Raw genomic sequence first — 15,617 nt, forward strand, 5'->3', positions numbered from 1 at the left:
ATTTTGAATTGTGAGAGGAAAATTATCTTATCAGAGAGATCTGTAAACAATACACATCTAAGGAATCTAAGACTAGGTATTCAGCACTCCCCAGCCTCCCGCCAAAACATCCTACAATTGATCAGGTTTGAGCTANGTCATAGCTCGAGCCCACGTCGGGCTCTATACTGACAGTTCAGAGCCTGGAGCCTGCTTTGGAGAGAGAGAGAGAGAGAGAGAGAGAGAGAATGTGTGTGTGTGTGTTTCTCTCTCTGCCCTTCATCCACTTGCACTCTCTCTCTCTCTCTCTCTCAAAAATAAATAATATTAAAAAAATATTTTTAAAGAAAAGTAGGGGCGCCTGGGTGGCTCAGTCATTTAAACGTCCAACTTTGGCTCAGCTCATAACCTCATGGTTCATGAGTATGAGCCCCATTAAGGCTCTGTGCTGACAGCTCAGAGCCTAGAACCTGCTTCAGATTCAGTGTCTCCCTCTCCCTCTGCCCCTCCCCTGCTTGCACTCTGTCTCTCTGTCTCAAAAGTAAATAAACATTTTAAAAAAACAAAGGAAAAGAAAAATCAGGTCAGAGACACTAAACCTTCTTGCTTAAAACTAGAGCCTTCTCAAAGGAAGAAATTGTATTTATATCTACATGATACATATACACCACCAGATTTACACATAGTGGCATAACTGGTTTCTCTGAACTTGGAAACAGCATTCCTCAGAAACTGCCTGTTGATTCAGCTCAAACTCAAAATAAATATTTGACCCTGCTACCCTAAGAAAAGGGCTCCTTCCACCCACATTGCAATGTTTGGGACATTTAAAGTTTCTATTACCATAAATTCCAAGTTTATAGTCTCACAGCAGCTATAATTCAGCTACAAGGGACACACATAGGTCTACAAACTAGAGGATTTAATAGGCCTCCTGCTTGATGACAGATTGATGCTTCATGTGACCCATGCCGCAGGCAAAACCCAAAATAAAACGAAGACCTAAGACAGCTATCAGACCTTATATTTGCTTCATGTCTATATTCCCAATGTGCTTACAAGTTTTGTTGTTGTTCTTTTAAAATATTTATTCAACAAGTTTTGTTGTTTTGTCACCGTTCAGAGTCACTACCACCACCAGAGTGCTAGCAACACATCTGCTGATAGAGTACTAAGGAAAGCAAAGAATGCTTTCTCAACTTTATTAATGCTTGCATCTTCTTAGCACTCAAGCATAAAGCACATTCTAGATTTACTGTGTTATTCTGTCCATCAGAATATCTTGATGGGATGGACAACAAGATGCTCTGGATTCAAATCTGAATCGGTCCCTAAGTAATGTTATGTCCTCGGTACATCGTTTAACCTCTGCAGGTCTTCTCAGAGATAATGTATGAAAGAGATTTTTAAAATTATAAAGTGATAAGAAAAAAATTATAAAGTGATAGGGGTGCCTCGGTGGCTCAGTTGATTAAGCATCCGACTTCGGCTCAGGTCATGATCTCATGGTTCGTGGGTTTGAGCCCCACCTCAGGCTCTGTGCTGATAGCTTGGAGCCTAGAGCCTGCTTCAGATTCTGTGTCTCCTTCTCTCTCTGCCCTTCCCCACTCATGCTCTGTCTCTGTCTCAAAGATAAATGAAAACATTAAAAAATTTTTAAAATTAAAATTATAAAGTTATATGCACATGGAAATAATTATTTCTGCCAACAGTATATCATACAAACACTTATAAAAATCTTGCTTTCGTTAATTCCAATGCACTATAAAGGAAAAGTTATGAAAGTGCTCTTTGAGAATAGAAGCATTCTATAAATGTGATACTTATGAATTATATCATCTTTGATTCCTTATAATCATATTATAGTACCCACTAGAGGTATTATACCAGATGGCTCAATCAAAAGGTAACCATAATTTGGAAACTTCTAGAAGTATACGTATTGACAGTGGGGATAATCAGCTTCATCACTAATATTATCAGTTTGGCAATATATGCTTTCTTTTTTGGCTTTTTTGGTAGCATTTTATGCAGCCACATGCTACTTCTACAAGGGCAGTAAAAGAAGAGCCTCCAGTTTGCCTACCCTGCCCTATTGCATGGGTACAAAGGAGAAGCAATATTACCTCCATTTAATAAAGGAGAAAAGTCTGGGTGATCATCGAAACATATGAAATAAAAAATGAAATCAGAACTAGAGCAGAAAATAGGCTAAGTTCATTGTTCTTTCCCCTAGAACACACTGCCTTCCTTGGGGCAGGAAAAACCTCCAAACTGAAAACAAGAAAACAAGGAAAAATAAAACCCTTCCCTGTCCTTTCTCTCTTCACTTTACTACCCATCTGAGATACTTGCACAACAGAGCACAAGAAGCAAAAACTTTATCCCATAAGGCATAGCAAGGGATGAACTTCATGAATCTTTGTTTTCTACTTGGCAGCTCTACAAACTATATATAAACTGAGCTCCATTAAGATCAAGGCCAGATTCATGTGACTCAAGCTGCTCCATTTGGGAAGGAAACCTTGGACATCTGGCAAAATAATCTGCCAAAGACATGGCTCCCTTCATCATGAACAGGCAGATGAACATGATTGCCAAATGTCAAGAGTGATACTGAATGACTATTTGCTAATGTGCACTTACCTCATTTACAGAGGAATTATTTTATTTATTCAGTGTGCATTATGACTAAACTACAACATCTCTAGTCCAGAGTATATCTCAGACACAGAGCATGGCCACTAAGAAATAAAACCACCACTTCATCTGGCTTTAAAAGCCAACTAGGAAGAAGCCAGAAACACAAAGTAGTTTAAGAATCATACAAGTGACCCTTGAATAATGTAGGTGTTATGGGTGCTGACCCCTGGACAATTGAATATCTATATATAAGAAGTGACTCTCCAAAAACTCAACGACTAATAGCCTACTCTGACCAGAAGCCTTACCAATAACATAAACAGTTGGTTAACACATATCTTATATATATATTATATACTGTATTCTTATAATAAAGCTAGAGAAAAGAATTAGAAAAATCATAAGAGATAACATTTACATAATATGCTATAAAAAATCCATGTATCGGTGGAGCCATGTAGTTCAAACCTGTATTGTTCAAAAGTCAACTGTTATTTCCCAAGTTAAATATTTTCATGCTATGTAGTATTCAAATATGTTGTCACTGGAACAGTATTTTGCTAACAATGTATGGCAACACTGATATGATATACCACAAGCTAAAAATGGCTGCTTATCCAGACATGAGGTCTGGATTACAGATGAAGTAAGCTGATTTGGTTTTAAAACACTAAATATGTTTCAGCTGCTGACATGCATCCCCAATCTGAATTTATACAGAGAACATACTGACTCCATAAAATATAACAAAACAGTGTACAAAGTTTCAGAAGGGAGAAAATGAGGAATGATTTTTTTTTTTTTAACTAGATGTATGTAAGCTGAGACACAGAGGTTGTTACTGAAGACTTTTCCACCTGACAGATCTGTGCTCCTGTGGCCATAATTTGATATGAAACGTATTTTAAAACCATTTAAAGGCAAACTGACATTTGAAACTCATCGAGGTGTAGTTTATTCACATGAATTTTCTTACATAGTCTCTCTCTCATGAAAATTGTGTTTGGGTTTCTGAGGAGCTGGCTGGCTGACTCTCATGGTTCATGGATGATCACTGTTCCTCACCTGGAATTATTCTTCTCTGTCAATTTCCCTTTCCTGACACATAACAACTATTTTGGATTCCTGGACTCAATACCTAAGTGTGTGTGAAGGTGTTTTCCAACCCACCAGTAAGCAATTCTTGGACACCAGCACAGTATCCAAGAATCCAACTCAATTATGACACTATCTCCCTGGAGACAGTGTCAGAAACTCAGGAACAGCCAGATGGAAGAGATGCGTAGGGCAAGGTATGTGGGAAGGGGCACGGAGCTTTTGTGCTCTCTCCAGGCACACCATTCTTCCCACATCTCCACATGTTTACCAACCAGAAGGCTCTGGGCAATGATGATTTTTGAAGTAGACTGTCTAAAAAGATAAACTAGGGACTCTTGATTTCATATCAGAGGCCACTGAAAGTTTTTGATCAAGGACAAATATTTAAAACAGTACAATTATATAGAAAACACTTAAAATTGGTCCTAAGAGCAGATTTTATTTTTTTTAATATTCATTTATTTTGAGTGAGAGAGAGAGAGACAGAGAGTGGGAGGGAGGGGAAGGGGCAGAGCGAAAGGGAAACAGATAATCCCAAGCAGGCTCTGCACTGACAATGTGGATGAGCCATGAGATCATAACCACCCAGGGCCCCCAAGAGCTGATTTTAAATTTAAATAGAAAAATGGATTAAATATATAAATGGGCAACTTATAGTAGGAGAAACTCGAACAGCTAATATATTTTTTAAATGCTCAGCCTCACTCATAATCAGAAAAATAATTTAAAAGACTAGGGAATTCCATTTCATACCCATTATATACATAAAAAATAAAAAGTTTGACCATACCAAGTGTTGAAAAGGATATAGAGCAATGTAAACTCTTTCACACTGCTGGTAAAAAAAGTAAATTGCTTATGACCACTTTGGGCAGCATCTGTTAAGAAAAATATGCAAATCCTACACCCTAGCAATCCTGCTCATAGGCAAATACCATAGAGAAAGCCTGGGCCAGGTACCCAGAATGTTCACAGCTGCATTTTTATTAGGGGAAAAAAATTCCTGGAGGGGAGCTGGGGTAGCTCAGTCAGTTGGGTGTCCAACCCTTGCTTTTGATTCAGGTCATGATCCCAAGGTCGTGAGATCAAGCCTCATGTCTGGCTTTGTGCTGAATGTGGAGCCTGCTTGAGATTCTCTCTCTCTCTCTCTCTCTCTCTCTCTCTCTCCCGTTCTCGCTCTCTCCCCACTCCCGCCACCAATCTCCCCCAAACCCCACCTCAATTGTGCTTTCTCTCTAAAACAAAACAAAACAAAACAAGAAAACCACCCTGGAAATAGCTGCCTATCAACAGGAGAACAGAAAACAAGTGTTCAAAAACTGCTGAACAAGCAGTTGATACATGGAACAACATGGCGGATCTCAAAGGCCTTATGCTGAGTGCAAGAAGCCAATCTCCAAATGTTGCCAACTATTTGATCCCATTTATATGATAATCTGCAAAAGGCAAGACATAAGAACAGAGAACAGATCAAAGGTTGCCAGGGGTTGTGGATGAGAGGAGGGTGTGAGTCCAGTGGACAGCACAAAAGAATTTTAGGGGTGGTGGAACTGTTCTGTATCCTGATTGCTAACGTGGTTACACAAACCTATACATGCATTAAAATTCACATAAATGGACATGCAAAAAAAGCCAATTTTATTATATATATACTAAAAAAAGAAAAGCCTAGGAAAAAAATCAGTATCTCCTCCATAGTCACATAGATCCAAGATATATGGCATCACATATCCGGTGCCTTTTACACGCAATGTAAAAAGTCACCAGATCAAGCAAATATATTACGATAGTTCCCTAAAAGATGGTTAACAAAAAATCTAAATAAAAGCACTGAACAATAAAAATCAAATACGTAATTAATGTCTTGCAACATAATTTTATCAGGAAGAAAGTACTCAGTTATTTTTTGTTTTTTTTGTTTTGTTTTAAAGATTGTATTTTTAAGTAATCTCTACACCCAATACGGGGCTCAAACTCACAACCCTGAGATCAAGAGTTACACGCTCCACAGAATGAACCAGCCAGATACCATTTCAGTATTGTTTTTAAGTAATTAATCTATAATTTAAAGACAATAACTTTGCACAGTTAACAGGAAACATTCTTCTGTCTCATTTCATGCCTGAAAAACCTTTTTGTAGAGGATGGGAGATATAGCCAGTCTGTTATTAAAACGTTTTACCTTTCCCTTCTCATTCAACCTCTGAAGTTCAGTGTGCCCTAAATAAAAAGTTGTCTAAGCCCTGAGATGAAGGAGATGTCACCAACAGATCAAGCCCTTAAAAGTGATAACTTCCACAAATGCAATTTCCGTAGCCTATCAGGATTGCCAAAATAGAAGATAGCAAAGCTTCAACAAAGCCTTTTAACTTGGGTGGCCATATGTCCTAACCTGCTTGGGACAGCACTGGTTTAACACATGCTGTCCCAAAATAATTAACAGCACTCTCTCTCACTCTAGAGGTGCTGCAGTTTAGACAATAAATTATATGGCCACCCCACCTGTATCCTATTTCCCTTAAGGAATTTAACTCATAATCCCTACCTATCACCAAGGTCTAGAAAGTAGACCTCACAAAGAGAAGCACTAATACTAGGTTAGAAAAGAAAAAAAATGAATTTGATTAACCTAATGTGTTTGTGTTGTATTTGCTTGTTCTGTCAATTACAGCTAATAAAATTCTCTTCTTTGGATTGTATGACAGCATAAAAATAACCCAAAACTCTAATTATTCCATACCCTAGTATCTTAGAAGAACTCCATCAGTCACATTGAGTAACAACAAATCACCCATTTAAAATCTCTACCCGTGTGCTCGCTTAGGCAACACATATGCTAAAAACTGGAACAATACAGAGATTAGCAAGGCCCCTGTGCAAGGATGACACATAAAAGCTCTACCCATGCCTCCATTCTCATTTTAAAGCTACTGAATAGTGTGGAAAGGCCAGTGCTTTTTATTCCAATTTAGGATGCTGTTTGCCAAATTCTAAGGAATTCTAATATGCTGTATCTCCAGATGGAAAGCCTATCTCTGCTTCCTTGATGTGGTATCATTGTCAAAAAAAGAACAGGTTTCAAATTATATTCTTTCTTCAGACTGTAACAATGTAGACCAGATATCTTTTTTTTTTTAGTCTATCTAAAACAATGAACTTACTTCCTCAGAGAATGAACTGCCCAAACTCCTTATATCTCTTTGTCATCCACCCTTTGGGCAGTTCATTGAACAAGGAAAAGTTAACATTCTTGCTATCATTCCTTGGTAATAAATCTGATGAGAGAAAGAGAATAAAATGATAGACCTACACTGTGCATTATAACAGCCACTAGCCTCATGCTCTGCTGATCACTTGAGATGTGTTTCATCCTAATTGAGATGTGTAGCAAGATTTTTAAAACTTAGTACAACAACAAAAAATAATGTAAATTAAATAATTTTTATATTGAGTACATGTGGAAATAATAGTTTTGATATTTTATATTAAAATATATTATATAGGGGCTCCTGGGTAGCTCAGTTGGGTAAGTGTCCGACTCTTGATCTCGGCTCAGTCATGATCTCACAGTTTGTGAGATCAAGCCCCACATCAGGCTCTGCATTGACAATACAGGGTCTGCTTGGGATTTCCTCTCTCCCTCTCTCTTTCTGTCCCTCACCTGCTGATAGAAATTCTCTCTCTCAAAATAAATAAATAAAAATTAAAAATAATAATAAAAATAAAATATAAAAATCCACTGGTTTCTTTTTACTTTTTTTAATGTGGCTACTACTATAAAGGTTTATTTTATTTTATTTTTTTAAGATTTTTTTAATGTTTATTTACTTTTTGAGAGACAGAGCACAAGCTGGGGAGGAGCAGACACAGAGGCAGACCCAGAATCTAAAGCAGGTTCTGAGCTGTCAGCACAGAGCCCGACGCGGGGCTCGAACTCATGAACCATGAGATCATGACCTGAGCCGAAGTCGGAAGCTTAACTGATTGGGCCACCCAGGCGTCCCTAAAGTTTTAAATTACATGGATGGCTGCATTATTTTTCCACTGAACAGTCCTACAATAAACCATGTTTTGATGTGTTTCCATAATAATTTTCATAATAACAATAGCAGGCATAATACCAGCTTAGTTATAGAGGCTTTGCAACTGCTCCACAGGTGTCAAAGTGACAAAATTATTTGTAATGAGAACAGTCCTTGTTACTGTACAGTAATTAGCACTATATTATCCTTAACAGATTTTAAAAAGAAATAAATACCAAAGCAAAACTCAGGATATTTTTAACATGCAATGCTCCTCACTTTTTTGTTTTAAGGAGTACTCTTAATTCTGTAAGAATTTATTGAGTATCTACTATTTGTCTAGACACTGTACAATTCCTGAAATATCTCAAAGCAACCAACTATAGACTTTTTTTATTGAAATATAGTTGATATATTAGTTTCAGGTATACAACATGGTGATTCAACAATTTGTGACATTATGCAATGCTCACCATAGTAAGTGTGGTTACCATCTGTCACAATACAAAGTTATTGCGGTATCACTGACTATTCCCTATGCTGTACTTTTCATTCCCATGACTTTTTTACAACTGCACCCCTTAATCCCCTCACCTTTATTGCCCATCCCCTTCCCCTGGCAACCACATATATTTGAGTTCATTTCTATTTTTTTTTTTGTTTGCTTATGGAAACAACCTAAGTGTCCACTGATAGACAAATGGATAAAGAAGATGTGGTATTAAAAAAAAGATGTGTGTGTACAAACACACACACACACATAAACACATCACACAGTGGGGAATATTACTCAGCCATAATAAAGATGAAATCCAGCCATGTGTGACCACATGAAATTCTGTGAAGTGAAATAAGTTAGAGAAAGACAAATATGATTTCACTTACATGCAGAATCTAAAAAACAAAACAAAACACCATAGTCCCAGTCTGGGAAAACTATATCCACAGAGGAATGTAATGTGGAATACGGAAGCAAAACATAGGCCCTGAACATAAACTAGGTGCAGCAAATAGGCAACCTGAGTTTAAACAAAAATAAACTCAAACTATTGTTCCATAATGCTTTTGCCCTGCATGTACTCCTAAACTTTCCCTTATATTTTTAGTTTCTATTTTTAGGTGCTTTTGGTCATATCTCCAGAGTTAGGCTGAAAAGGCCTAAACAGTTTCACTGTTAGATTCAGAATTTCCTTTATATTTTCAAATATCAAACAGGCTGACTTCATGCTTAGCAACCTACCATTAAGAGTTTAGCAAGCTTCTCAGCTGCCTGGGTGGCTCAGTTGGCTAACTGACTGACTTTGGCTCAGGTCATGACCTCATAGTTTGTGGGTTCAAATTCCCACATCAGACTCACTGGTGTCAGTCTGTCAGTGCAGAGCTTGGAGCCTGCTTCAGATTCTCCCTCTCTCTCTCCGCCCCTCCTCTGCTTGTGCCCTGTCTCTCTCTCTCAAAAAACATAAATGTTAAAACAAATGGGGGGGGGGGCATAGAGGAGGGCACTTGTTGGGATAAGCATTGGGTGTTATATGGAAACCAACTTGACAATAAATTATATTAAAACAATTTTTTTCAAGAGTTCACCAAACTTCTAAGTAAAAGATAATAAATCAGGCCACTTCCAATACTCTACATAACAACTACAGGTTTTGTTATCTCAGAGTTGGTGTTAAAAGATCCAAATAAACTATTTTTTCCATACTCTGGGCTACCTTACATGGTAACAATTATAACAAATTTTGCATTGTTGAAACTTCACATTGCTGCTGAAATTACAATTATAATTACAAAATAAAATGAGATCTCCAAACACACAGCAACTAGCATACTCTCTGGAGGCAATTTCAGGTATTTGAAACACTCAAGTCTTTTTTTTTTTTTTAGTTTTTATTTATTTTCTTACTTTGAGAGAGAGAAGAGAGTGAAAGTGAGCACAAGCAAAGGAGGGGCAGAAAAAGAGGGAGAAAGACAATCCCAAGCAAGCTCCATGCAGTCAGTATGGAGCCCAATGCAGGGCTCACAGTTTGTGAGATAATAACCTGAGCCAAATCCAAGAGTTGGATGCTTAACTGCATCACCCATGCACCCCTGAAACACTCAAATCTTATTAATACTGCAGTACAAAAAGGAGACTTGAAAATAAGGAACTTTAGACTTACTGCTTAGGACAGACATAGCTTCAAAAATAACTCAAACGATAGATCACTCTATAACCATATTTATCCACTTTAAAAGGAAAGTAATATTTATCAAGATACAAATGACATTTATGGCTCCTTGACATTTAAAGTTAAATCCAAGAACAGTGTACAACAGCTATTTTTTTGTTTTGCAACCACAAAAAAATCTTTTGGATTCTCCAGATATGTGATGTGACTTAGAGCTTCTACTCAAGTATCTTTTTTTCAATTAGGTCTGGCCATAATTCAAATATTGCCATGCAGGCTTTATCTTTTTGAATTTTGAAAAACTACAGCAATGCTAGTGTAGCTAGTGTCAGATTATTCTGTATTTGAACATTAGGGGTAACAGTTACATCACTAGGTTCCATGCCCTACCACATAAAGGCGCTCAATAAATATTTCTTGAATGAATAAAATGAGAAGACGGGAAATATGCACAGTGGTGTAATACTGCAAAGAAAAACTTGATGCAAGGAAACAAAATACAGGCAGAACTAGATGGGATGCCCTTCCACCAAAAACATTAAAAATAGCTACTCAGGGGGCATCTGGCTGGCTCAGTCAGAAGAGCATGCAACTCTTGATTTCAGGGTTTGTGAATTCGAGCCTCACATCAGTTGTAGAGATTACAAAAACAGAAACAAAAACAAACTTAAAAAAACAGCTTCTCAGTATGGAACGATGCAAAAGTTCTGGAGATTGAAGCAATAATGGTTCACATCAATGTAAACGTACGTGATGTCATCAAATTGTGAAGTTAAAATGGTTAACATGTACATTTTACCACAATATTTATTTTAAGTAGGCTTCACACCCAATGTGGAGCTTGAACTCACAACCCTGAGATCAAGAGTCACATGCTCTACCAACTGAACCAGCCAGGCATACCTAAAAAATTTTTTTAATAGCTACACAGCCAAGTGTGACTACAGACTTTCACAGGAAGACACTAAAACTATGATGGTGAGAAATTCTGGCCATGTAAAAAAACCACTGGCTATGTGTGGTGTACAGTAAACAACTTCAAAATAAGCAAAAAGGCCCTCACTGAAAAAGTTGTACTGTTTTACAAAATATCTGTTTGCCAAGCCCTTGTGACAAAATTAACATTCTGTGGTAGCTGCTCATATGTATAATATTAAGTAGTATTTACTCCATTGGAAGAAAAACTAAGTATAACTGTAGGTAAACACAGACTTTGAGCCTTTAAAAATAAACACGCTTACTTAAAAAGGAAATAAATTAAACTGTTTTTATCTAAACTGACCATAAGACTTTCAATTTTAAGTTTTTAAAAACTCATATGGACCAACCACATAAACAATGTAATAATATTAATATGAAATACTTATTTGCAAATCTTGTTACATAAATCCAAAAGAAGAGGGTCAGGTGAAAATATGAAATCTCAACTGGTGATACGGGGACAATTTTCTGATCCAGGGGCTATATGAACTTTTCTGTAATCCTCTCCAACAAAACTTCAGGAAGAAGTATGATAGAAAGAAGTCTGCGATACAGCTCAAAGAAATTTGGTATGTTAAAAAAGCAAAATGGGGGCGCCTGGGTAGCTAGTTGGTTCAGTTCGGTTCAGGTCATGATCACACGGTTCGTGGGTTCGAGACCCGCGTCGGGCTCTGTGCTGACAGCTAGCTCAGAGCCTGGAGCCTGCTTCAGATTCTGTATCTCCCTCTCTCTCTCTGACCCTCCCCTGCTCACATTGTCTCTCTCTCTCAGAAATAAATTAAACATTAAAAAATTAAAAAAAAAAAAAGGAAAATGGGCTTATAACTAAATAACCACCTCTATTACTATTTTATGTTTTGTCCCAAAGCTGTGACCAGTCAAAAATTCGAACATTTTCTCTCCTCACCAAACTCTTCTGGATTTCAGGAGCTAGTTGGCACAGTGAAGTCAGCCCACTGAACAAAGTCTGCGCTCAGTTTGTCACTAAGTAGGGATATCATATTACCACTAACGTAAACATCCAAAAATCTTAAAACAAACCAACCCCAAAACGTGCTTTGGATCTAGAATAGAAAAAATGAAGCCAAAAGATACATTTATTACATAATATATAAAAAAATTATACCATATATAAAAAATACTTCCCACATTAAAGGTGGGTTAAATAGAAATTAGGTTATAATCATTTAATCTTTTTTAAATTTTATTAGGAAGAGAAAGAGAAAGAGCAAAGAGGGGAGTGGGGCAGAGGGAGAGAGAGAGAGATAAAGAGAGAGAATCTTAAGCAGGCTCCATGCTCAGTACAGAGCTCTACTCAGGACTTGATTCCACAACCCTGGGATCAAGATCTGAGCCAAAATGTAGAGTCAGACACTTAACTGACTAAGCCATCCAGGCACCCAAAGATAATTTTCAAATAACAAAAGAAACAAAATATATAAATATATAACACTGTCAAGGGGGAGAAGTGAAAACGATGAGTTATAGTATAACCTACAAAACACAAATGGATGGGACGCCTGGGTGACTTAGTTGGTTAGTATCGAATTCTTGATTTCAGCTTAGGTCATGATCTGAGGGTCGTAGGATCAAGCCCTGTGTTGGACTCTGCCCTGAGCATGGAGCCTACTTAAGAGTCTCATTTTCTTTCCCTCTGCCCCTCTCCCTTGCTCACGTTTTCTCTCTCTCTCATTCTCTCTCTCTCTCTCTCAAATTAAAACAAACACAACAAACAACAACAACAACAAAACCAAATGGCTGGTTTACTGGAAAGAGCTGCAGAGTTTATTATATTATAGAACAGTACCATGTTCAGCTTTTCAGAATCAGCTGCCACCATGCATCAAAGAACTTCAAGCAGAAGTAAAACCACTACACAGAACAAAGGTTTTTTCAAGCCTAATTAATTAGCCTCAAATTCTATCATGCATATACCAAATCTTTCATGATTTCTCCACAGCTACTCTTCCATGTGCAACATCCAATAATACCATCCCCTAGGTGATAATGCAAAATGAATTGTTTTTTTATGACTTGAGCCAAAATCAAGAGTCAGACACTCAACCAAATGAGCCACCCAGATGCCCTTGCAAAACGAATTTTTATTTTTTAGTTTCTCTCATTTGCTTCTAAATTCATAATATAGTAATTTACATCATAAAGCTTATGCTTGCAAGCTTCTAAAAATAAAAACATGGTTTATACAGCATCTTAAATGTACCTGTACTGAAAACAAAAAGTGCTTTCAATGATTAGAACAGTGCCTGATAACACAGTTGGTACTCATTATAAGTATCTGTTGAATGAATAAAGGAATTATAGTTATGGAATTATAATTAGTCATAGTTAAGTTTACCATCTCCCCCTCATAAAATGCTTATATTACAGTGGCTCTAGAATCCTTTCTTTAGACTGCTAAACAGCAGGCAGAGCCATAAATACAATGTAGCGACCAAATGGCATACTCTCTCCCTCTCTGCTTCCCTCACCACCTCCAACATATACACCCATTTGATCCCAAAACCAAATTTAAGGTACTTATTTCCCTCCCTGTCCCTGTCTTCCTGCCTTGAATAAAATATTCAGTAGTATTTATAGTTGTGCACTCCCTAAAATGAGCTCAGGAGTTGCCTCAAGAGCAAGCGGAAGTAAATCTAACTACATCTAACCACATCTTCAAGAGAAAGACCCATCCTAACTTGCGTTCTGTGATGCTCTTTTTCTTCCTCCAGTGGGGGAAAAAAAAATCACACCCTACAATTTATCCATAGTCCAAGTCCTGCCCGTGGGCAACAGATTCTTTCAAAATTAATGGCTCTTAAAAAAAATAATGGCTCTTCATTATTAGACATAGCTATATGTGTGGAAGTTGTTGGGCAAAAGACACGTCTGACTTATCTTTCACTGTGTCCTATGTGAGCCTCACTAGGTCCAGTTCTCACCCAGTCACCCTGGTCAGTGAACAGGTAGCCACTTAATGAACCCATGAAAACCACGATTATTAGTTTATAAACGAAAACACTGTCCAGTGGTGATTGTCCAGGTTGCCACTGGAGGAACTGTATTCATTTCTGAGCATTATTTACTTAACTAAAGATCTAGAAGTCTATAATATGGCTGAAATATATATTAAAAAGCTGAGAATCTCTGAGGGGAAAAAAACACTGTCAGGTAATACAACAAAATATAAACACAATAAAACTGCAAGTCTGAAGAACCCCTTTGATGACAAAGATGGGTAGAGTACACAGAAAAAACAGGAACAAGGGGAATCTAGAAGACTTATCCAATAAAAGCTCAAGATACAAATAATCTGCAAGCCACCGTCAACCTGGAAGGATGGCACAGGCAATGCCAACAGCAGTGACACAGGCCGCAGGGAACATAAATATCTCCTCTCACAGTACAGATGCCTCTGTACATCTCCTACTTCCAAAAGAAGACTGTTTCTGTATGTTTATCCTTTATGGTGAATGTCTTTAAAATCACAGGGGCATATTTTTGACACAACTTACTTATGCCTACTGAAACCTATATTTACTCATGCTCAATTAAATGCTGCTTTCTCAAAAGCTCAATTGCCAAACTCATTAATTGTTGTATCTGAAAGGAAAAAAAAATTCTTAACTATGTTTACAATTAAATATATGAATAAGTGCATTAATATTTTATTAACAACTATTGAAGTATGTTGGAACAGCCTACATGATGCCAAATATAGCTAGAATTTTTAATACATCCAATAAGTCTTTGCCTATTAGATCTAGAAGCCCTTCTCTAGGAATCACGCTGTCATCTCCCCACTGACACAACTAGATTAAAGGATCTGTCCCGACAGTTTATCTAAGAGACACAGCCACACCTAACAGCGGCATGCTGGCCGCCCAGGCAAAGGAGCAAGTGACTCATGGTACCTGTTGGTTTGAACTCACCCTTGTAAGACACCAGCTTTAATGACCTAACTGGAATTGAAGTTGGAGATGAAGAAAACAAATAACACATGAAATAAACAAAGATACAGGAGTCAGAAGTCAGAAAGAAATGCAGAACTCAAAGTCACAATTCTGATGCTTGGTTATTAAAGAAATTAAAAAAAAAAAACACCTGATAAATAAGAAATTTTGTTTTGGGAAAACCATTCCTTTGGAGGGGAGGGGCGGCGGGAACCATTCCTAATAGGATATTCTGTCATTTCACTGTTATGATCAGCCACAAACTAGGGAGCTTCCTATTTTGAGGTAAGGAAAGAGGAAGTCTCACACTAGAGGGGAAAAGATCATGATGAAAAAACTCTTTTCCAGGTGGCCATAGAACAGTAAGCAAGAGAGTGATTATTAATTGATATACAGCAAGGGGAAAAAACACTGACAGGATCAAAGCAGAGTTAACAATAAAAATCTTCACTGGATAACTTCATACACTCAACCTCCTTTCAGAGGAAAAGAGCTGAGCAACCACTTACCCCCAAACCCTACTCCCACAGGAACATAAGAGGTTGGCTTTCTTTAAGGGCACCTAGGTGGCTCAGTTGGCTAAGTGTCCAACTCTTGGTTTCAGCTCAGGTCATGATTTCACAGTTCGTGTGTTTAAGCTCCGCATTGGGCTCTGCTTGGATTCTCTCTCTCCCTTCCCTCTCTCTCCACCCCTCCCTGCTCTCTCTCTCTCTCTCTCTCTCTTTCTTTCAAATCAAATGAATAAACATTAAAAAAAAAAAAAGAAGTTGGTT

The 15,617-nt window shown here is 37.6% G+C and overlaps 1 protein-coding gene and 1 non-coding gene across 2 annotated transcripts in view; one reads left to right on the forward strand and one right to left on the reverse strand.

The window, feature by feature from the left end:
* MCU (mitochondrial calcium uniporter) overlaps window positions 1-15,617 on the reverse strand; it is a 259,384-nt gene that overhangs the window by 137,326 nt on the left and 106,441 nt on the right. The window lies entirely within an intron of this gene.
* LOC144243613 (U6 spliceosomal RNA) lies at window positions 6,533-6,637 on the forward strand. The gene has a single exon (XR_013338700.1). It is a non-coding gene; the product is annotated as a U6 spliceosomal RNA (small nuclear RNA).

Source organism: Crocuta crocuta, unplaced genomic scaffold (assembly GCF_008692635.1).
Source record: "Crocuta crocuta isolate KB4526 unplaced genomic scaffold, BGI_CrCroc_1.0 scaffold167, whole genome shotgun sequence".
Taxonomy (NCBI): domain Eukaryota; kingdom Metazoa; phylum Chordata; class Mammalia; order Carnivora; family Hyaenidae; genus Crocuta; species Crocuta crocuta.